This window comes from Macaca nemestrina, chromosome 13 (genome assembly GCF_043159975.1).
Source record: "Macaca nemestrina isolate mMacNem1 chromosome 13, mMacNem.hap1, whole genome shotgun sequence".
NCBI lineage: Eukaryota > Metazoa > Chordata > Mammalia > Primates > Cercopithecidae > Macaca > Macaca nemestrina.
The window spans coordinates 114,713,581-114,739,262 of record NC_092137.1 but is presented as its reverse complement, the minus strand read 5'-3'; the positions used below and the strand labels follow the sequence as shown (position 1 = coordinate 114,739,262).

General features: G+C 33.9%; 1 long non-coding RNA gene across 2 annotated transcripts in view; it reads left to right on the top strand.

The window, feature by feature from the left end:
* LOC112428079 (uncharacterized) overlaps positions 1-25,682 on the top strand; it is a 232,657-nt gene that overhangs the window by 183,124 nt on the left and 23,851 nt on the right. For both annotated transcript variants that reach the window (XR_011612083.1, XR_003019955.2), the window contains exon 2: positions 718-834. This is a non-coding gene — a long non-coding RNA (uncharacterized lncRNA). The remainder of the gene's footprint in view (positions 1-717; positions 835-25,682) is intronic.

Below are 25,682 nucleotides of genomic sequence, written 5' to 3'. Positions count from 1 at the left end.
AGTGGGCCTGTCAGTGCATCTGAAGGAGGAATAAAGTGATGGCATTTACAGTGACAGATGAGACTCTAAAGAGAAGGCAGGACAGTTTAGAGAGGGAAATTTGATATTTAAAAGAAAGGGCTGTGATAATTAAAAGTAGCATTACATTAAGCTGTTACGCATATCATTAATGACAGAAGGAAACTGGTGGCTTTTAAAAAGTTAATGATTCCTATAAAACCATTCTGGATACCTTACATTTTTTAAAAGTCTGTATGAACATAAACCTGACCTCTCGGGTTGTATTTCTGATTCCCAAATTTCCTTAAAAATATAAAACGCAATGAAGTTGGAATTAAACTCCAATAATTGTGTGTCACTGTCCATGGAAGAGTGCTCAAGCGCTACTCAGCCAAGAAAATGATGGACTGAGACCAGCCACGTACACATTGCTGCAAAGGGCTCTCTTATTAAGATGTGGGCATGAAATGAGCCCAAGGGATATTCATTGTCAAACGTGCATTAGTGCCTTGTTTCTTTTGATCATTTATATTTGACAAAATCCAATAGCATATCTATGGAAGGGCATTAAAACTGCTTCCAGATTTGTGATTCAGTGATGGGTGAGCTCTGACGAGGTTGCTGAACAGGATTCTCAACAGGTTGAAACGTAAGAGTGGAAGAGCAACTGTATTGAAATTCTTAATGGGGCTTTTACACTTGTATATTTCATTACAGGTGGGAAAACTGGAAAGATTGAATGTCCTTTGGAGTTCACAGAGGTTTGGCAGTGGGAGGAGAAAAACAAAACGAAGCATAGTGGGAGTGTTGAACAGACTTTCCCAAGATCCCCAGGTGGGTTTCATGTATTGCCTAATGGGAAGAGTGGGACCGATTCAGCTTTTCACACTGGCTGAATTATCTTACCTTGCCTATTGTTCACAGCTAGAACCGAATCTACAAAGCTACAGTTTATCTAAAGAATTCTTTGGAAAGAAAACTATTTTGCTATCCACACATCTAGATCCCACCTATTGGACAGCATAGGCTGTAGCCTCAGTCTCTAAAGTCCAGACTATAAAATTTTAAAAAAAAAAAAAGTTCTCAGTGTGAAATCGTATTTATTCTAAAAGTAAAGAATACAACTTTTTCTGGCCATTGGCGCATCAGAGCAAAATTCTGCTTGAAACTTAGCCAAAGATGCCATAAACTATAAGTAAAACGAAAGCTTCCTCATGTTCATCAAAGCATATTCATGACGACAGTCAGGAGACTCACTACCTTCACATTTAAAGAGATGTTTTGAATAATGGCCACCGAAATTCATTACTGGGCTTCCACATTAAAAAATTAAAGCCTGTCAAATTCCTTGGGCCAGATTAGAAGTAAAATAGAAAATAAACAGCTAGAGTTCCAAACCATTATCTATTTTAAAGATTGTGATGTGGAGCATTGAAGTGCTAATCCATATGGCAATGCCATCCAATCTTTTAAATTGAGTGCATGTATGTGTGTGGGTATAGTTTGAATATGATAAAAGTTGTTAATATGTGACTATGCTATGTGCAAGAATGACAAAAACTCAAAATCAGAAAAAAATTAATCAGAACAGATCAAGTTTGTATAAAACTGCTATCTTCCTGGCTGCTAGAGTTAAACTGAAACATTTTCCTGTACTTGCCTTATCTGCACATTCATTTCTCCTTACCAAAAGAAGTAGAGAATGTCTCTCCTGGTAAAAGTTGTATATAAATTTTAGCTAACAGCCATTCAGCGTTGGCAATATCAACTTACAAAAGACTCCATTATCCCAAGAGCCATTTACACTGGGAATGTGAAGAAGAAGAATCTTGACACACACACAGGCAGGCGCGTGCACACACACACACACACACACACACACACACATTTATTGATTACCTACTATGGGTCATTTAATCCAGCTAGTTGATGTTGTCTGCTTCTTACCAACCACAAACTCAGCAACTGTAGCTATTTTCTACAACATTCAATTAGGGGTTTAGTAATCATAAATATCAAGAAAATAGAGATTTTAATCAAATTTAGTAAGGCAGAAATTATACAGATATAATTATACTCTTTTCTACCACTGAGCTATGCAAAGGTATAATCACTAAGTGGAGAATTAAAGTAGCATTCTAATAGAACTTGAAAGTTCTATGAGACGAATTCCTACATATTTAGATACTATCCCCTGAAACTTCTAGTTCTGTACCTCTCCATCATCCTTTAACCTTATGACAATGATATCGGCTAAAAAGAACACCCAACTCTCCTCATGTAAGGAGAAATTTTTAATGTAGGACATTTAGGTTTCATTTTTATGTTCAATATTTATCATTTATGCTCTGCATCTATAAAGCGAGAGAGACAGATACAGAGAGGGAAAGACAGACATACACACACACATGCACACACATATATACACATCCATGCATGCTTAAAATAAATATTAAATGTTATCACAAGACAATAAGTAAAAAAATATTGTAATGAAATTCACAAATAGTTTCATACATGGAAAAGAGGCTGAAATTTTAGGAGGCACATTGTTACCTCTTTCAATGACAATAATGGATAAATAGGAATCTCAATGAAGAACTATTTTCCTCTTAACCTTTATTAAACATTCCCATGTATATGTATGTATGGCCAGTAAAGGAAATTACAAAGTGACGATATTAAATATTGCCATTCTTTGTGTAGTTAGCTAAAATATATCTGTATAGAGGGAAATATATTATTTTAAATAATAAATTTATCAGATGCATCTTTAAAATAAATTATATTTATGTATTGACATTGAATAAAGTCTCTGAAATCTCACAAAGTGAATACTGACGGTTCTATTTTGGGATTATTCAACTATGTCTGGAGCATATATACATTTTGTGCTTTTGTAAAATGTAATTAATTAGTCAATAAAATAAAAAGAACTTCTCAAGAGAAATGCCTTTCTACTGCTCAAAATAGAGATTGAAACCTGAGAAATGAAATGAAAAAAGAAAAGGGAAAAAATGGAAGCTTCTTATAGTTAAAAAAAAAAAAAAGTATGGAGTTACAAGTAAGATTATCTGCATAAAAGCAGGTTTCTAAAAGTTATGCCCACTTCATAAAAAGGGCAAATAAAATATCCACTCCTCCAAACCACAGTAGAAGAAAATAAGCTTTCATGTTTTCAAGGCTCTGGTGTAGAAAAGTTTTCTATGAGAAATAGAAACATTAAATCTGTGCCACACTCAGGTGTTGAAGCCAGAATTTATTAAATTTATTTATTTCTCTTATTGTAGACAATACAAATTTGTTATCTTAAAGTCCTGATTTGGAATTTTTAAAATTTGGAAATCTAAAGATACATATGCCAAAAGCTCTAGCAGAAAAAATGGCAAAACCATCTATAGAATAAATCCATAATACAGGGCATCTAGTAAAGCTACAGAAAAAATAATGCTGCTAAAAATGAATTCAATGATTTCAAGGAACCACCGCATAAGGAAATGTGCCAGCATGGAGAGAATCAGCAGATACAACAAATAGGAGAACTGTTATTCTCACATACCCAAATTGATACAATAACCTAAAAATGAATGCAAAATAATTGTGTTTAAAGTAAATTGTGAAAATTTGGAATGAAAATCACATTGACAGAATAGCAAGTTATGGGGAAGAAAGTAGAATTTTGAAAGAACCATGTCTTAGTCAATTTTCTGCTGCTGGAATAGAATACCAGAGACTAGCTAATTTCTAAAGAAAGCAGAGATTTATTTCTTACAGTTCTGGAGGTGGAGAAGTCCAAGATCAAGTGGATTCGTGAGGGACTTCCTGCTACATGATCTCATGGCAGAAGGGGGAGGGGCAAGACAGCACATGTGAGAAAGAGGGGAAGAGCTGAACTCAAGAACCCACTCCTGCAATAACTAACCTAACCTGTGATAATAGCATTAATCCATTCATGAGGGCTCTGGCCTCATGAAATCACCTCTCAAAAGGCCTACCTCTCAATGCTATTGCATTGCAAATTAAGTTTCCAACATATGAAATATGGGGGACATATTCAAACCATAGCAAAACCACAAATAATTTCAATTTTATAATACCTGAACTCAAATAATAAACAAAAACAATACATCTTTATTTTTATGAAATGCCCCATTATATTTGTGTTTGTTGAAAGACAACCTAATTAATTCATTATTTGTATATAATTGTTGAAATTTAGTAAATGACAATGTATAAATAGCATTAGGTAATAACTAACAACAACCAGTAACGACAAAAAGAGAAAAGAAATGATCATGAAATGTTAAACTTGACTATGGAGACACTGACACTTTCCTAGAGGTCTTTGAAAATAAAAAGGGAGTAAGGAAAGTGTTTCTAGACTTGTCAAAAATAGGAACCCTTGGGGTGTGGTGTCAGCAAAATGGCAGACTAAGAAGTGCCAAGCTCTTATTCCTCAAACATAAACACAAAAAATAAAGTAAAATAAAACATAAAACAGTGTGAACCAACTTTGCAGAAGCTCTGGAAAACAGTTTTACAGCAACTAAGCACATGCTCAGTCAAGAAAAAGCATCTTCAAAATGGTAAAATGTTTAGTGGTGGTTTTATTCTCCATCCCCCAGACCCTTCACAGTAGATGATGGTGTGCTTTTCAGCAGTGACAGATTAGTTACCAATTCCCCACTTCAAAGTGAAGGAAGAAGAGCAGACTTTACTCGAAAATCATTGTGTATGTTCATCCTGACCTGACTAGAGAAGCACTTGAAGAACTGACTTGCTCATCTCTGTCTCGTATAGTTCAGAGTACAGGCAGGAAAAGCAACAGGAACGTCTCATAAAAACCACAAGAGGACAAAAATCCCACAGACATCTGCAACTAGAGACTCTAGGTGGAGATACACAATACACCAGCTAAGGCCCAGAGGAGAAACACCTTAAGACTCTTTGGGAAATTAAGGTATTCAAAAAGAATTGTTTATACAAGGGGATTTAGAAAGTTATTAGCATGCCCCAGAAAGACACATGCTCAAAATTCCTTAAAAGCCCTTAATCTTTCACCGTGGTTGAATCCTAGACTCCTGGAACACCTAGAAAATTCATGAAGAAGTACATCAGCACAGAGGCAGTCTATAAAATCTGAGAAAGGTGACTGTCCATTTGTTTGTTCGTTTGGGGAGTTGTTTGTTTTTGTCTGTTTCAGATCCTGAAATTCAAGAAAATCTTTGTCAAAGTATTAGCTGAGTGCAAGCAAAAGGTATCAAAATAGTGAGTACACACACCAAAGAATAGTCTTTGCAAAAATAGTTTGTCTCAAGACAAATAGACTACAACAGACTTTAATAATCAAAACAGAAACACCAACATAGAGAACCTAAAGAATGAAAAGAATCTGATTTTCAAAGTCATCACATTATAAAAATCAAATGTCAATCTTCAACAACAACAACAACAACAAAATTCACAGGGCACACAAAGAAACAGGAAAATGGCTCATTCAAAGGAATAAAATGATTAATTGGCATAAACTGTTCCTGAGAAAGCCCAGATGCTGAAGTGACTTGACATTTGCTCAACTAGATAAGAGTGAATTTTGACAAAGAAGTAAAGGAAATTTGGAACATGATATTTTATCTGAAGGAGAATATCATCAAACAGAGAAATTATAAACAAGAACCACACAGAAATTCTGGAGCTGAAAAGTACTACAACTGAAGTTTTTTAAATTACTTGCAGAGATCAACAACAGATTTGCAGAAGATGAGTGAACATGAAGATAGGAAAATTGAAATCATTGAGTCCGAGGAGCAGAAGAGATAAAGGAGTGAACAAAAGTGAATAGAACCTAAGGAAACTGAGGGACACCATCAAGCAGAACAACATACACATTTTGGGAGCATCACAAGGAGAAGAGAGAGGTAAAAAAGAGTGGTAAGATAAATAATAGCCAAATACCTTCCAAATATGAAGAAAGACATGAATATACAGATAAAATAAGCCCAACAAATACCAAATTGGATAAACCCAAAAACATCTACACCAAAGCACATTATAATCAAACTGTTGAAAGCCAAACAATGACAGACTCTTAAAAGCAACAACAGCAAGGCAATTCAACAACAAAAAAGGTATGTTCAATATAAGTATCAGTCAATTTCTCATCGGAAGCCTGGAGGCAGGAAGGCAGAGAAATAACATACTTAAAGTGCTGAAAACAGTCAAGCATGGTGACTCACGCCTGTAATTCCTGCACTTTGGGAGTATGAGATGGGTGAATCACTTGAAGTCAGGAGTTTGAGACCAGCCTGGTGACCATGGTCAAACCCCGTCTCTACTAAAAATACAACAATTAGCCAGGTGCAGTGGCGCGTGCCTGTAGTCCCAGCTACTCAGGAGGCTGAGGCAGGAGAATCACTTGAATCTGGGAGGCAGAGGTTGCAGCGAGCTGAGGCACACCACTGCACTCCAGCCTGGGCAACAGAGTAAGACTCCATCTCAAAAAATAATAATAATAAATAATAAAATAAAATAATAAAATAAAAATGGGTGCTGGAAAAAACCTGTCAATGAAGATTTCTATATTTGTCAAAATTGTTCTTTAAAAATGAGGGAGAAGTTAAAAGTAGTGTAATTTATTTATTGTTCATCTGTATTCCCAGATAAAAAAATAATAATTTTCTTGTTTATCTGTATTTTCAGATAAACAAAAGCTAAGGGAATTCACTACCACTAGAACTGCTCTATAAGAAATTCTAAAGGGAATCCTTTACAATGAAATAAAAAGACAATATGCAGTAACTTGAAGTCATATGAAAATATAATGTTTTCCTGAAAAGGTAAATACATGGGCAGATATAAGTCACAATTACTGTAATTTTAGTCTGTATCTCCACTTTTTATTTTCTACAGAATTTAAAATACAAAAGCATAAAAAGAAGTTTAAAGCTATATTATATTAGTCACTCAATGTATAAATATGCAATTTGATATACTTATGATAAATTATAGCATATTTATTATGAATAACATGAGGATGTAACTTTATAGGAGTAGAGTATATTATGCAATTGAGGTCAAGTTATAATTAATTCAAATTAGTTATAACCTCAAGATATTATATGCAATCCCCATGATAATCACAAAGAAAACGTCTATAGAATGTACACAAAAGGAAAGCATAGGGGAATCAGACATGTCACTACAAAAATCCACTAAACACACACAAAAAAATTCTAATGGAGAAAATAAGAGACAAAGAAGCATGAGATGTATAGAAAACAAATAGCCAATGGCAGATGTTTCTTCATATCAATATTTATTTTTAATGTAAATGGATTAACCTCTCCAATCAAAAGTCATAGAGGCAGAACATAAAAATACATGAATCAACTCTATGCTGTTTTTAAGAAACTCACTTTAGATTTGAAACACAATTTGAAGGTAAAGAATAGAAAAAGATATTCCATGCAAGTAGTAATTAAAGGTGAACTAGATATTGTACTAATATTAGTCAAAATAGACTTTAACTCAAAAAACTGTTACAAAAGACAAAGAAAGACATTATATGTTAATAAAAATTCAATTCACCAAGAATATTTAACAATTATAAACACATATGCATCAAATATCAGAGTCCCCAATATATATGATAGAACAATGACAGATTTGAAGAGAGAAATGGACACTTACACAATAATAGTTAGAGACTTCAATACTCCCAACTTCAATATTGAGTAGAACAATAAAACAGAAGATCAATAAGAATTTAGAGGACTTAAACAACACTGTAAACAAATTATCTAATAGACACACACAGATCATTCCACCCTATAACAGCAGAATACACATTTTTCTCAAAGGTACATGGAACATTGTCCACTATAGTTAGGACACAACCAAGACTTAAAATTTTAAAAAGATTAAAATCATACAAAGTATCTTGTCTGATTACAAAGGAATGAAGCTAGAACACAACCAAGTCTTAAAATTTTAAAAAGATTGAAATTACACCAAGTACCTTGTGTGGTAACAATTGAATAAAGCTAGAAATTATAAGAGAAAACTAGAAAATTCAAAAATACGTGGAAACCAAACAAAACACCTTTAAACAACCAATTCATTAAAGGAGAACAAGAAAAATTAGAAAGTATTTTGAGACCAATAAAAACCCATGCCAAACCTCATGAGATTCAGCAAAAGCAGTGTAAAGGGAGAAATTTATATCTGTAAAGGCATATGTTTAAAAAATGTATTAAATCATTAGCATTACTTTAAATGCTAAGAAGCTAGGAAAAAATTAATAGAATGAAGTGAGGGAAAGCAGTCGGTAATCACAATTAGTACAAAAAAAGGAGAGAGAACATCTAAAGAAAATCAACATTCTTTCTTGATAAAAAGCACCCAATAAACTAAGGACAAAAAATAAATTCCTCAACAAATTTATATGAAAAGCTTACAGACAACATCTAATATTTTAAAATAATCAACTTTTTCTCTAAAATCAGAAATAAGCAATGATGCCTGCTTTGGTCTCTTCTTTTCAACGTATTACTGGAAGTTCTAATCAGAGCAATAGGCAAGGGAAAGGAAGAAAATGCATCTAAATTGGAAGGGAAGAATGAAAAAGATCTCTGTTCACAAATGACATAATCTTAAATGTACCATCCTGGCTAACACGGTGAAACCCCATCTCTACTAAAAAATATTAAAAAAACTAGCTGGGCGAGGTGGCAGGCGCCTGTAGTCCCAGCTACTCAGGAGGCTGAGGCAGGAGAATGGCGTGAACCCGGGAGGCAGAGCTTGCAGTGAGTTGAGATCTGGCCACTGCGCTCCAGCCTGGGCGACAGAGCGAGACTCCGTCTCAAAAAAAAAAAAAAAAATCTTAAATGTAGATAAGCATAAAGATTTCAGAAAAACGGTTGGAATTTAATAAACAAATACAGCAAAGTTGCAGGATAGAAACTCAACATGCAAATATTAGTTGCATTTTTTCTTAATCACTTAATAAATAATTTGTAAATCAACACATGTATTATACAGAACCTAAGAATTTAGACAATTTTAATAACCCATAAGCATGTTGATTCCATTTGCAGATTTAATTTTGTATAAATAGTAGTCATTGCATTCATATAACTTAAGTGTACTTTCTTTATAATCTCATTTATGCTACCGATACTCCTCAGAAAAAAAACAGATTCTACTTGGTTCTAACTGAAGTATTATGAACTCCAAATAATGCTTTGAGAACCTCCAAAGGAAAAAACAGATTCTACTTGGTTCTAGCTGAAGTATTATCAACCCCAAATAAAGCTTTGAGGACCTCTAAGGGTAAAGTACTAATCCCTTTGGCCATTTATTGAGAGAGGGAGAGAGAGAGAGAGAGAGACAAAGAGAGAGAGAGAGACAGACAGAGAGAGTTTTGAAGCAACAGTGTAAAAATGTACCATTAGTAAAACTGCTGTGCAAAATTATCCCTCAGTCCTATTCTAAGCATACAGTTCACTTTATTTTATTGTCCTCACCTAAGTATATACAATTCACATATGGGAGAAAAACACTAAATCAAGATGGTGATTTTCACTATTTAGCTTAAGATTCATATTTAAATATAAATCAAGATGTTAATCTACATAGTTTGAGAGATACTTTTTACATTAGAAAGGTTTTTTAAAATGTTAAACTGATACATTATTGCAAATATTTATGGTGTATGAACTGTTTCATGTGCAATGTGTATTGATCAAATCAGTGTAATTAGCACATCCATCAACTCAAACATTTATCATTTATTTGTAGCAAGAACATTCAATATGTTAACTATAGTCACTCTACTGTGCAATAGGACATCCGAACTTATTCCTCCTAATTTAACTCTGTGAAAAAGTTAACTTTGTAAAAAAATTTAACTTTGTAAAAATCCCATTAAAAGTGGTTTTGTGTACAAATAATAGACAGATGTTCAACATGCAAATATTAGTTGCATTTTTACACACTAACAATGAACAATGTTAAAAGGAAATTAAGAAATAAATTATATTTATAAGAGTATCAAAAAGAAAAAAATATTTAGCTATAAATGTAAACAAGTAGATAAAGGACTCATACATTGAAAACTACAAAACATTGCCAAAAGATTAGATAAATGAAAAGACATCTTGTTCATGGATTAGAATACATAATATTGCCAAGATGACCACACGACCCAAAGCAATTTACAGATTCAATGAAATAGCTATCAAAACTACCAAGGATTTTCTTTTTGCAGGAATAGAAAAATTCATCCTAGTGGTTATATGAAATCTCAAGCAACTTCAAGAGCCAAAGTCATCTTGAAAAATAAGAACAAAGATGGAGGAATTACATTTCCAAATTTCAAAAGGCACTGCAAAGGCATAACAGCGTGGTGTTGGCTAAAGGACAGACATATAGGCTAGTGCAATAGATATAGAGCCTCCGAATAAACCTTTGCATACAAAGTCAGTTGATTTTTAACAAGGGTGCCAAGACCATTTAATGAAGGAAAGGACATTCCTTTCAACAAAGGGAACTTAAGAAAATTGGATATTCACAGGCAAAAGAATCATGCAAAACTTGTACCACATGCCACATACAAAAACTTACTCAAAATGGATCAAAGACCTAAACTTAAGAGGTAAAATTCCAAAACTCTTACAAAAAAGTAGCTCGTATGACATTGGATTTGGCAGAGATTGCTTGCACATGATATCAAAAGCATGAGCAATAAAAGAAATAATAAGTAAATTGGACTTCATCAAAATGTAAAATGTTGTACATCAAAGGATGCTATCAAGTGAAAATATGTGTAAGTCATATACCTGATAAGTGATTAATATCCAAAATACATAAATAACTTCTAAAATTTAGCAAGAAAAACAAACAATGGTTAAAGGACTTGAATAAACATGTCTCCAAGGAAGATACACAAATGGGCAACACGCAGTTGAAAAAATCCTCAGCATCTCTCATCATTAGCAAAAGGCAAATCAAAACTACAATGAAGTACAACTTCACACCCATTAGAGTGGCACTTATTGAATGAGAGCAAAAGTGTTAGAGAAAATGTTAGAGAGAAACTGTATCCCTTGTGCAATGCTGGTAGTAATGTGAAGTAGTGTAGTCCTTGTGGAAAATAGTATGGCAATTCCTCAAAAAGTGAAACCTGGAAGTACCATACGATCCAGCAATCCCACTTCTAGGTAGAAACTCAAAAGGATTGAAAGCAAGGACTCAAAGAGAAAATTAAACACTGATGTTCATAGTAGCATTACTCAAAATAGCTGAAATGTGGGAACAACCCAAATGTCTGTCAATCATCAACAGATGAGTGGATATAAAAAACATGCTATAAACATACAATGGAATATTATTCAGTCTTAAAAATAAATGAAATTCCTCTGAGACATGCTACATCATGGATAAACCATGAATGCGTGATGCTAAGTGAAAGAAGGCAGACACAAAAGGAAAAATGTAGTATGATTTCACTTATATGAGGTACCTGGAAAAGGCAATTTAATAAAAGCAGAAAATAGAATAGAGGTCACCAGGGTCTGGGGGTAGGGAGTAAAGTGTGAGTTGATATTTAGTGGGTACTAAGTTTCTGCTTTAGCTGATAAAAATGTTCTGGAAATGAATAGTGGTGGTAACTGTACAACATTATGAATGTCACTGAGATGTACATCTAAAAATGAGTTACGGATGTTTTATATTATGTATATTTTACCACAATTAAAAAAAACTAAAAAAAAGATAATCCCTTTCTACTCATCAATATATTACTAAATCACAAAAGGAGCCTGTTTTCTGGCAATGTTCAAAATTCTCCTAGCATTAATAATTATAATCTAGCATTTCATTGAGCCAGAAGCAGCCTTAAAAACTGGTTAAAAAAAGGAGTCACCTGTATGCAGTGATTTTAAGTGCATACAAATGGCTCCAAATATTAGAGATAAAGCAATTTGTATTAAACATTTGATATTTAATATTTTAACATTTGGAAATAATGATTCAGGCCATGATCATCAAAATAGACGCAGAAAAAGGGTTTGACAAAATCCAACACACATCCACGATTAAAAACGCTCAACAGACTAATGAAAGGAAATGTTCTCAACTTGCTAAAAGGCAGTTGCATAAAACCTACAGCTAGCATTACACTTAATGCTGAAAGATTGAAGCATTCCCTGAAAGATGGGGAAAAAAAGCAAGGATTTCTGTTCTCATCACTCCTACTTAACATCTTAATTGAGCTTGTAGCCACTATAATGGCAAATAATAATAGAAATTAAAAACATGCACGTTTGTAAGTATGAAGTATAATTGTCTTTATTCACAGATGATGTCATCATATATATAAAAAGTCTTAAGGAAGTCCCAATAAAACTAGTAAACCAAATCAAGGAGGTCAGCATGTTTAACCTATATAAGATCTATATACAAAGGTAATTGTATTTTCAAATACAAGTAGCAATCCAAAAGTGAAATTAATTATATTCATAAAATTATCAGAAAAGAATGAAATGCTTAGGAATACATTTAACAAAAAGTGCAAAATGTATAACATGACAACTACAAAACATTGCTATGACACATCCAAAGAAGATTTAACTAAATGGAGAGACATTCCATATGTATGAATTGAAAAATTAATTCTTTTATGATGTCAATTCTCCCCTAAATTGATTTAAAAATTTAACATACACTGTATCAAAATCTCAGTAAGTTGGGTTTTTTGTTGTTGCTGTTGTTTGCAAAAATGGACAAGCTGATCCTAAAATTTATAAAGAGTTACAAAGCACTTAGAATAGCCAAAATAACTTTGAAAAAGAATAAAGTTGAAGGACTTAGAATTCTAGAATTCGAAGTTACTATAAATCCACACTAAGCAAGATAGAATGCTGCCAGTGTGAGGATAAACACATAGATCAATGGTACAGAATTGAGAGTCCTGAAATAAACACATTTATGGTCAAATAATTTGAAAAAAGGTGTCAAGGCAATTCAATGAGGAAAAAAGTAGCCTTTCATATAAATAATACAGGGACAATTGAATGTCCACATGTCAAAAGACTGATGTAGACCTGTATGTCCTATCATATAACTAACTCAAAAATGTCTCAGAGACCTCATCTGAAAGCCAGACTCATAAAACATCCAGAAGAAAATATACGAGAAAATATTTGTTAACCTTAGTTTAAGGAGATGCCAAAGGTGTAACTTATAACAGCAACAAAAAAAAATAAATTGAAATTCATCATAATTAACAGTTTTAAACTTTGAAAGATGTCATAAAAAAAGTTAAAAGACAAGACATAAAGTGGAAGAGAATACTTGCAAATCATATATAGGATAAAAGACTAGTTACAAGACTATATCTAGAACTATATTACAATTCAATAATAAAAAACAAACAAACAAGTCAATTTAAAAATTGGTGAAATATTTGGGTAGACATTTCACCAAAGAAGATATATGAATGACTAATGATCACATGAAAAGGTGCAAACATTATTAGTGATTAAGAAAGTGAAAATTTCCTGGCTAACACGGTGAAACCCCGTCTCTACTGAAAATACAGAATAATTAGCCAGACGTGGTGGCGGGCACCTGTAGTCCCAGTGACTTGGGAGGTTGAGGCAGAATAACGGTGTGAACCTGAGAGGCAGAGCTTGCAGTGAGCAAAGATCGAGCCACTGCACTCCAGCCTGGGTGACAGTGTGAGACTCCCTCTCGAAAAAGAAAAAAAAAGAAAAAGAAAAAGAAAATGAAAATGAAAACAACAGTGAGATGCCACTTGACATCCACCAGAAGGGTTTTTTCTTTTCTTTTTTCTTTTCTTTTCTTTTTCTTTCTTTTCTTTCCTCTTCTCTTCTTTCTTCTTTTCCTTTTCTTTTCTTTTCTTTTCCTTTCTTTTCTTTCCTCTTCTCTTCTTTTCTCTTCTTTTTTTTTCCTTTTCTTTTCTTTCTTTCTCTTTTTTTGTCTTTTGGAGAAAGACAACACCAAATGTCGACCAAGATTTGGAAAACCAAGAACTCTCATAAGTTGCTGGGGGAAGTGTATGATGGTTAAGCCACTTTGAAAAAGTTTGGCAGTTATTTAAAAAGTTAACATAAACTTATCAAATAACCCACCAATTTCATTCTGAGGAATATAAGAGGAAAGGAAACACACATCCACACAAAGACTTGCATAGGAATGTGTATGGCAGAATTCTTCATAGCAGCCCCAAACTGGAAGCAATACATATTTCCCTCAACTGTTCAATAGACAAAATGAAATGTAGCCATATAAAAATTTAATACCATTCAGTAATAAAACTGACAAGTTATTGGTAGATGCTAAGTTGTGAAAGAACTTCAAATATCATACTAAGTGAACAGAGTCAGATGCAAAAGATTATATTTTGTATGATTCCATTTGCAGCAAAAGCTCAGTAATGGCTAAAATATAAATACAGAAAATAGATTAATGACTAAAATGTTCTAAAACTAGATTGTGGTGATGATTGCACAACTCTATTAATTTACTCAAAATTGAAATGCACATACACACACAAGTACAACTATATATATAGCTGCTTATTAAAATTTATTTTCCCTTAGTCCAGGCACAGTGGCTCACACCTCTAATCTCAACACTTTGGGGAGCTCAAGCAGGAGGATCACTTGAGCCTAGGAGTTTGAGACCAGGCTGGTTGTATTAGTCCATATCATCCTGCAATAAAGAACTGCTAAAGACTGAGTAATTTATAAAAGAAAGAGGTTTCATTGACTCCGCATGGCTGCGGAGGTCTCAGGATACTTGCAATCTTGGCAGAATGTGAAGAGGAAGCAAGGCACCTTCCTCAAAAGGCTACAGGAAAGAGAAGTGCTGAGCAAAGGCAGAAGAGCTGCTTATGAAACCATCGGATTTTGTGAGACTCACTCTCATGAGAACAGCATGGGGGCAATCACCCCATAATTTAATTACCTCCACCTGGTCTCTCTCTTGACACATGGGGATTCTGGGGATTACAATTCAAGATGATATTTGGGTGGGGATACAAAGCCTAACCATATCACTGAGCAACATAGCAATACCCTGTCTCTACAAAAAATACAAAAATTAGAGGGCTGTGGTGGTGTGTGCCTGTAGTTCCAGCTACTTAGGAAGCTGCGGCTGGAGGATCACTTGGTCTTGGGAGGTCAAGGCTGCAGTGAGTTGTGATGGTGTCACTACACTCTAGCCTAGGAAACAGAATGAGACCACGTCTCAAAAAAGCAAACTTCCCAATTCCTCTACCATTACAAAAAATATTATTTTCATGTGTTATTATGGAGTTTGCCCTTATTGTGTTTGCTTTTTCTTTGTTAATCATGAATATATATTCCAATATCACATGATTTTATGATGCTGCTCAAACCAATAACTTTACTACAATGTAGATAAAATAAGAAGGGAACAGCAAAAAATCATAAGCATTTCATGGAAGGGAGCACATCCCCATGGTGCTCAGGAAAGCATTAAGGGACCAAGAAAATCAGGAAGATACAGTCCTCACTGTTTTAGATGAAGAGTAGATATTCTAGGTATTCTAGATATTTATAAGAAAAAGCACAGAACAAAATATGTTCACGGTGTATTCAGGAAACAGCCATTACTACAATTCCCAATGAGTAGGGCTTGGAAAGAATAGTTGCCATCACTGCACAAAGGAACTGAGACCTTGAACTTCAATGGTGGAAAAGCACCATACACTTTAGGAGAATCCCCTGAATGAATGAAAGAATCTCATTAGGGATCAAAGTTGCCTTATTTATTAAGTGTATTAGTCTGTTTGCACACTGCTAATAAAGACATACCCAAGACTGAGCAATGGAAGTTTCATGGACTTACAGTTCCACATGGCTGAGGAGGCCTCATAATCAGGGCAGAAGGCCAGGAGGAGCAAGTCACATCTTACATGGATGGCACCAGGCAAAGAGTGAGCTTGTGCAGGGAAACTCCGCCTTACAAAACCAGCAGATCTTGTCAGACTTACTCACTGTCATGAGAACAGCATGGAAGAGACCCATCCCCATGATTCAATTACCTCCCACTGGGTCCTTCCCATAATACATGGGAATCTTGAGAGCTACAATTCAAGATGAGATTTGGGTGAGGGCACAGCCAAACCATACTAGTAAGGAATGTACATCCATTTGAAGAGATATTATTATTTCAAATGTTCCTGAAGCTCTGTTTTCTAATGAGTACATTTTAAATTCTGTTGTGAGCCCTCATTTTACTTTCATAGAAGTTACTAAATTATTGTTATGGCATGTATTTGGAAACTGGCAGAAAGCAATATTTTTATATACAGTCATATTCATGTGATAAAAAATTTATATAGAATTAATTTCAACTTGGTTGTTGGTAAAAATAAAGTCACAGAACTCTTCAAAATATATCATTAAATATGGGGATATTAGAAAAAGAGATGCTCAGGAGCCCTATATTCCTGTGTTTTTACGATAATTTTAGAGAAAAGTCTTTGTCTTCCATACTTGCCTTTAAAAAGAGACCAAAAGAAATATAGCCAGTGGGACATCTGAGTATAAAATATCCATCAAGAAGTATACTTTTCTTTCCAAAATTGAATCTCTGTTATTTTATAAGTTTTAATGAAATAAAAATTCCATTATTGCCTTTCCTATGTCTTTGTGAGAACTGCGAAATATCACTAAACAAGACTTTTTTCCAATTTACATGAATGATTTGAGATGTAAAATTTTTAATTGTCTGCTAAATGTCACCAAAAATGTATATTTCCAACTATCTATTCAAGATGTCTTTTTATTCAACACCTGTGATAATTATAATTTTTTAAAACTTCTAATCAGTGGAAAATTTCAGTGTAAATTCCAACGTATTAAAGACTTAAAAAACAAGAAAAGATGTTAATGTAATTGCTATTATGTTTATTTTTATATTAGAGATAAGTATTGATTATGGATTATTCCTAATATCATATGTATCCTTAAATATATATTATTACCAATGTTGACTCCTTCATTGATATATTTGCAACTCTTTCTAAGCAAAATTCTGACTTCTCACAATATGTTTTCTCATGTATAGACAGCTCCAAACAATGTATTTTATAATTTGAATTCACTAAAATTATTACAAGAGCCAATAATAGACCTGTTTTATTAATATATGTTGAAGACACTTACGGAGTTAGGAACATTTTCTAAAAAACACAGAAGGAGACAGCCAAATGAGCTATATTTTGTAAAAAGTAATTCTCTTAGTCTAGATAAGATAATGAGACTAGCCATTAGTTTGTTTAGTAAATTATTCTACTTTTAGTATAGAGTATGTAGGTGTCAGTTTAATTTAAAAAATTTTAACTTTATTTTAACTTGCAATTCTTGAGAGGATAGTTTTCTTTATAAAATTTAATCCATATCCAGCTTAATACAAAAAATAAAAAACAAAACAAATACTTATGATTTCAAAATCAGGAAAGAATAATTGTGGGCAGGACTCATTTAGAAGTCTTCCTTCCTGAGCTAACTTTACTATCTCCTGCTGTACTTTCTAGAAAATGTTCCTAACTCTGTATTTCTAATATATATTAATAAAGCAGGTCTATTATCAGGTCTTTAATAATTTTAGTGAATTAAAGAGAAAAATATTGAGTGAGTTGCCTTTAGAGTTTTTATTAATGGCTAAAATATACATTTGTCTGCATTGTCTGCCTAAAAAGTTAGCTACCAAGATCTAGTGAATCTTAAAATCAGTTTGCTTCAATTACATACAGAAGTAATATTAGTTAACAGTGTCAGTATATCTATGAGAAACACCAGATACACTGAAAACATAAAATGTAAAATAAAAAGCAAACACAAAGTTTAAATTTAATTAAAGCAAAACAGATAATATAATAGTAAATTTTACAACAAAGAATAATCTGAATTTATTCAGTCCCTTTGGAAGATTTTTAGATTTTTTCCAACAGGATCTGCTCACACATAAAAATTAAATGCAGTTTATTAACAGTTAGCATATCATCTCTAAATGAAGCTCATTGCAATCTAAAATGGACCCTGCAAGGAGATAATGAGCAAGCTCCTGCCTGATATCGAAAATTAATCAGGCATAAAAGCATTTAGGATCAGGACCCATTGACAAGCATGTACGCTCATACAGACTTCAATGAAACATGGTATGTGAACATATTTGTCTAATTGTACATTGGGTTTTCAGACAAATTCCCACCAAAACACTTAATTATCTGCAGAGGTGATGCTTCCATTTCAGAATCTGTAGGAAGCTTTTTGGTTGCTGTAACCATATATAATGGATTAAATGAAGTTTAATAAGCTTTGTTTCCAGTTTTCCCATTTTAATTGCTATAGCAACCTAAAGCCAAAGTTGGATCACTGGATAGAGTAACTGAGCAATTAAAAGCAACCATCGTTGTCCTCTGATAGAATTATCCTTGGCCCTTAAGGGAAAAAAAAAAAAAAAGTATTTAAAATAAATGAAAATTTGGAACTTGACAAAAATATCTTTTTACATTTAAATTGGGAAATTATACATCAGTTAGCATTTATATTTCTCCTTTTAAATTTTATAGTTGAAAATGTTCAAAATGAATATTGTATATCAACTTTAAACATAAGAAATGAGTTATCTCATAACTAATATGAATGAGTGTATCTCATAACTAATAAATTACTTACAGCTGATTTCACCCTGACATATGGAAAAGAGGAAACAAAAACATATACCTGTTGTATGGTCCTTTGCTTTTAAAAATAAAATATCTTGATTTGTTTTTGAAGTAGTTATGTAATATTTAAGAGACCTATGAGTTTAATTTCTCAAATAGGTCAAATTGTAGATTAATCTCTCCTCTGCTCACTTTCCAATATGTGATTTTCTTCCATCTTCACATAGTTTATTTAAAATTTGTAATTCCTGAAACAATAAAAGGAAAACACAAAATTTGTTTTTTAAGTGTTGTAGTTAAATATAGACTTTGCATACTATTGAAGATAAAATAGCTCCAGGTGTTTCTGAGTGAGATCTTTAGTTATAGATATGTTCATTGCTTTAGAATACAATATCATACTAATAGTTGATGCTGATTTGATCTTTCTTAGTTTAGAAGCTTGCTTTTCTCTTTCAAAGGGAAATCAACAAAGAGTATTGCTTCCTTGCAAATTGGCAGGAAGGTTTCCAGCATAATAAAAGAGTGCAGAAAAAACAAGTTAATTCAAGGATAAAACTGTGAATAAGTAGAAGAGAAGACTACACCAGGAAAAGAGATGGAGGTAGAGGCCCAATGGAGTAAGTAATTTTAGAAGAAATTTAATATTGGAAGAATAGATGTTTTCCAGAACATAGAGAAACATAAGCTAAAATGGATAATTTCCTTAATGCTATGCCATATATAAATGTAAATTTACACACAAATAAATTAACAGTTATTTACTGTATAAATGTTATTCTGATAATATTATTTCTTTATATATTTAGCTCCTATATTTTACTTAAAATGAGATCACAATTGTTAAATATGGTTTATACACTAAGTCTTTGAGACAGAAATATGTGACTTATAAGAGAATGACCTGATTCAAATGCCAAATTAAACCAAGAAGTTTAACTAAATGCATACTCTGGTCATCTATCTTCATGTAATCTGTATAAACCTGTCAATAAAATATCAATGCAAATACAAACAAAAAGAAAACAGCAATAAAAACTGCTATTTATAGCCAACTTATTGTCAAAATTTGGGAGGTACAAAACTTACAGAGTTGAAAGGAGAATCACATACACATTTTGCTTAAGATAATACAAATACAATAGTTTGACAAGGATGCAGAGATATTTTATTTATTGCTTATAGCTTGGATGATGGCTCATAATCTGTAATAGGCACTGAGAAAACAAAGTAGATACAATAAAAGCAGCTAAGGGTTGCCACCTCTCTTCCAATTTCCTCCTCCCATAATCAACTTCTCTTTAAATTTATTCAGAAATGACAACTTCATCTCTCAGAAAACCACAGGTCAGATGCAGAAAAGTAATGCTTGGATAAATTATATCACAGGAGATATAGAGCTCAGCTACAAAGTCCAGAAATACAACAGACAGCTACAAAGTCCAGAAATACAACAGACAGAAGCAGAAAGAGCCATGGGGAAACTTGATGCTGGAATTGGGGTTTTTAGCATTGACTGTTACTTCTGCGGGGGTTGGAGTGGATGCCACCTGGATTCGAGAGTTTCTTTACTAATGCTTGTGAACCCTGAAAATCAGTCTGCAAATATCAATTAGTCGTTTAGCTGGGCAAAGACAGTTCAACCTACTGATAGGCAGACAACTAGGCTAAGGGTAAGCCCTAGCCCCTATTTATAGGAGATCACTCAGCCTGGACTTCACAATCAAGCTGAAATTGAAAACTAACAAAAAATAGAGTCAGAGAAACATGAAGACCCAAAAATATCAAAGTAATTCATATTGAAGACCCAAAAATATCAAAGTATTGATACCCTAAAGACTCAAATGAAGATTATCTCTCTCACTGTATTTAAATATCACAAAAGAATACAATTTAGAATTAAAAAACCACCAATTTCTCAAGTAATTCAATAAAATAAAATAACATTAAGTTTGTGAAACAGAATAAGTTTAACATGAAGGAACAGATTAAAATTAAAATTAAAATGGAATTGGCTGAGAGGATGTATAAAAGGAAAATACCTGTCCATGAAGGGCAATTTGGTAGTGTTTCTCAAAAATACAAACAAAAAAAAAAAAGAGGAAAAACACAGATTCTGAATTCTAAAAATTATTATTTTTAGGAATGTATCTGAAACTAGGCCTCATAAAACCTAGAAACTAGGCCTCATATAGAAAAAATTAACACCAGGTGGCTCTGGATAGGGTCCCACCCTGCCTCGATAGGGACCCACCCTGATAGGGTCCCACCCTGCCAATTCCGGGAAACAACCTCATGGGGTCCCACCCTGCCAATTCCGGGGGTCCCACCCTGCCTCGAAGTTCCCGGAATCAACAACTCCAGAAAAAAAACCTCATAAGGTCCTGCTCTAACCAATTAGCATAAGACACCTTGCTCAGGCCATAGCTAGACCCAATCATTTTGCGCCTTAAGCTTTGTTTGAATTTCGCGCCATAAGCTGTGTTTGAACTTGTGTTTGCCTATATAAACAGCCTGTAACAAGCAGTCGGGGTCCCAGGGCCAACTTAGAGCTTGGGACCCTAGCGTGCTAGTAATAAATAACTCTCTGCTGTGAATCTCGTGTCGGTGATCCTTCGCGGCGACCCCTGCCCAGGAGGGAATCGACAGTTCGGTTCCAACAGTATCCTATATATATTCACTCCTGTGAAAGAGACATACAAAGGCTATTTGAAAGAATGGTTTGTACTATCAAAAAACTGAACATAAACTAGATCTCAAAAGAAACACTAAATTATGCAAATCCATTTAATATAATATCCTGTAACTGTTAAAACTGAGGGACAATTGAAGATTGAAAGACATTGAGGGACACATACATATTAAAACAAGGATTGATTTCTAAGATAGATAATTTTGTAAAACAAATCAAGTTGCCAAAAGTGTTTAATAAAGTATATTCCTGTAAATACTTACAAATGCACAATAATATACAAGCTAAATTAAATCCACCTGAAAATCAATGAACTCATAGAATTTTGTGAGACTTCTGAATTAGTTATGTGAAGGACAGGAATCATTTGCTCTCTCAGAATGAAGAGGAAATTGGCAATGAGATGAAAATTATAAAAGAATATTGACATGGAAAAGTGAGAAAAAAAGAGTAAATCCAAAAGGATTTTGTATTCTTAAGATTCCAACCTAAAAGAATTTCGTATTCTTAAGAAAGAAAAAAGTATAGAATCAATAACATAATGAAAGAATAATTTCTTGAGCTAAAGAAATAGGCAACATTGTTGCCTACAGGATCTATACTTGGAAATGTAGGAACAAAAAGCAGAGTATTTTAGTTTCATAGATAGATAAGAAATACCAACACAGGAGAAAATATGGTTTCAAACTTTACTTCTGAAACATTATTTTTGAAATCAATGTCAAACTATAAATATAAAATAATTGCCATGATGTTGAAATTATGTTTTGCCTAAATTATTATTCACATTGGATATTAATTTTGGACATACATGAGTAACAGTAGGATAATCCCAGAAAAAAAATTTATATACGCACACATATATGACAAAAAATATCATAGAGCATTTAAAAAAAAATCAATCAGTCCAATTAAAAAAGGAGCAAAGCTGGCAATATTATTTTATACAAAGTAAATTTTATGACAAAAAATTATTGAACTCTTTATATAGAGATACAAAAATTTATGAAGATTATAACTATTAATATTTGTGTACAAAATTTGTATAACACTATTAGAAAAATAAGGTAAACATAAGGTAAGAAACATGCAGTTGCTTTGAGAAATTCTACCTCCATCTTTGTCTTGCTTTGATAAGGTAATAAATCAAAGCAAAATACTTGAAAAATGTAATCCATAAGACGAGATTAATAGGCATAAACATCTCAACAACAGAAAATATCCTTTTCCCTAAGTTTCCTGAAAATGTAGCCTTCCCAAAATGTAATGACTTTCACTCCCATATAGTATGAAACATACTCTCTGATAAAAACCAAATGAGTTAGAAAATAACAATCAATATTTTAAACAATAACAACAAAAACATTTTAACATTTAGAAATTAAATATTTATGGAGTCAAAGATGAAATTTAAGAATGTTAAAGAAATATAATGTAAGAATGTAAGAAAGGTACTGTTAAAGAAAAGACAAGAGATCCAAAATGGAGTCACTCCATTCCACCAAAATGAAACCTAAGTTTTTGACTTTTCAAAAAATCAGGCAACAAATGACAGCAAAATTATGTTACTCCAACAACATTTTGCTTTCATCCTTGTTAAAAAATTAACCTCAAAATGATAAATTAGCTGTTTTTTTTCTTGTTTCTTCTTTTCTCCACATTTTTGTACATGTAAAACTCATTCATTCTGTTTAGTTCATTGAAGCTCCTTTATATTTTGCTTTTATTAATTGCTAATAAAAAGCCAATTAGATCTTGGAAACTCAATTTGTGGAAATGTTTCTTATAGTGATAATCAAAAATTGTTAAAGAAAGAACAAAATAATATTACAACATGTGAAATTTATGAGAAACCTCCCAAACTAAACAGTATTTTTTGCTTTAGATATTTATTATAAAGAAATAATAAAAATAATTCAGAGTCAAATCTCAAAGCATATTACAAAGAATTGGCATTTTATACACTATGGTGTTATTTGCTTTATTTTTCTGTTTACGTTTTTAATATATTTTATGTATTTTTAATTAATAAACTTTGTTTTTTAGAGCAGTTTTAGGCTCACAGAAAAAGTACATGGAAAATAAAGAGAATTTCCATATATTCCCATACCAACACATACACATCCTCCCCCAGTATTAACATCCCATGCCACAGTAGTACATTTGTCATGATCGATGAACTTACATTGGCACAACAATATGAACCAACTCATAACTTAACATGAACGTTTACTCATAGTGTTCTACAAATGTATAATAACAAGTGTCGTCCATTCTAGTATCATTCAGAAGAGTTTTGCTGCCCCCAAATTCCTTTCTACTCTGCCTGTTTACCCTTCCATTCCACCTAACCCCAGCCAACCATTGATCTTTCACTGCCTCCATTCTTTTGCTTTTCCAGAATGTCATATAGTTAGAATCTTACAGTATGTAGCCTTTTTAGATGGGCTTCTTTCACTTAATAATATGTGTTTGAAATGTTCTCAACACAGAGACATGATAAATGTTTGAGATTATGTATATCCTAAATACCCTGATGTGATCATTATATGTTATATGCGTGTATCAAAATATCACAGGTGCCCCAAAAATATATACAATTATGTATCAATAAAAATAAATTTAATTTTTTTTTGAGACAGAGTCTTGTACTGTCACCCAGACTGGAGTGCAGTGGCACGATCTCAGCTCACTGCAACATCTGCCTCCCGGGTTCAAGCAATTTTCCTGCCTCAACCTCCAGAGTAGCTGGGATTACAGGCCCTGCCACCACACCAGGCTAATTTTTGTGTTTTTAGTAGAGACAGGGTTTCCCCATGTTGGCCAGGCTGGTCTTGAACTCCTGACCTTGTGATCCACCTGCCTTGGCCTCCCAAAGTGCTGGGATTACAGGCGTGAGCCACCACGCCCGGCCATAAATTTAATTTTTTAAAAAGATCATGTTAACTAAATTGATGTGTGTCTATTTCTCAGTTCTCTATTCTGTTCCATTGATGTATTTGTCTATTTGTTTTGCCAATACCACGTGGCTTGAATATTGTAGCTTTATAGTAATTGTTCAAAATAGTGTCAGTCAGTCCTCTGACTGTTCTTCTTCTTCAATATTGAATTGTCTATTTTGCATGCTTTGCCTCTTCATATAAACTATAGATTCATTTTGTTGATATCCACAATATAACTAGATATAATTGAATGAGAATTTGATTGGGATTGCATTAAATCTATAGATCAAGTTGGGAAGAATCAATGTCTTGGCAATTATGCATCTTTCTATCAATAAACACAAAATAGCTCTTCATTTGCATATTTCTTCTTTGATATTGTTACGGGATCCTTGGGGTATTGCTTTTCTGGTCAGAAACCTCTGTGGACAGTGGCTCCTTTGCCAGGGTTTTGCTTAGGCCTGCTGGGCTAGTTCTGCCCACTCGACCTGCCAGGCTGCGCTCAGCACACTCTACAGGCCTGGATCCCATGTCTGCCATGGATGAGTCAAGGGTGGAGCAGTGAGGGGTTTGTGAGTGAACACAAAGTCTGGCCACTGCAGCTGGGTGGGCAGCTCCAGGTGCCAGCATGGGCACCAGCTCTCTGGAAGGCTGTGGCTGAACCAGGTGCACTTCAAGTGGCTTCCACAGCTGGCACTGGAGAATGTGGTGACACCTAGAATCTTGGAGATGCTGGGAACCACAGGGCCCCAAAGAGGAAGTGACAGCCCTGGCTAGAGGAGCTCCCAGGTCTAGGCTCCCTGAAGGCCCACAGCTCTTCTCTCCTCCTCTTTGCCCTCAAGGTGGTGAGCATAGGACATGTTTCAGCCCTGTTTGTTTTACAGCACTTTTAGCCCTGCCATCCAATGGGTCCCAAGTTCTTGTCCTGCAACCAGGAAGAATGAGATACACAAAGAAGTGGAGGGTGAGTAAGATGAAGAGGAGCTTTATTGATTAACAGAACAGCTCAGAGGAGACCCACAGTGGGTACTCCTTTGCATAGCCAAGGTGTCCCAATGGATGTTCGGCTCCGACCTGAGAGACCCTGAAGTGGGAAGCTCTCTCTACAGGCAGATCATTCCCTTGTCTCTGCAGCTCTCAGCAGAGAGGAGGCCCTGGTATGGGTAGCACCTCTCTGCAGCTTGTCGTCCTCATCTTCGCTCAGCTCTGGCTGAGCCCAGGGCTTTTATGGGCCTCAGAGGGGAGAAAGTGCATGCCGATTGGTCCATGGGTGGCCATGGGCAGGCCCACAAAAGGGACCACAAGTCCCCACTCTAGTGTACAG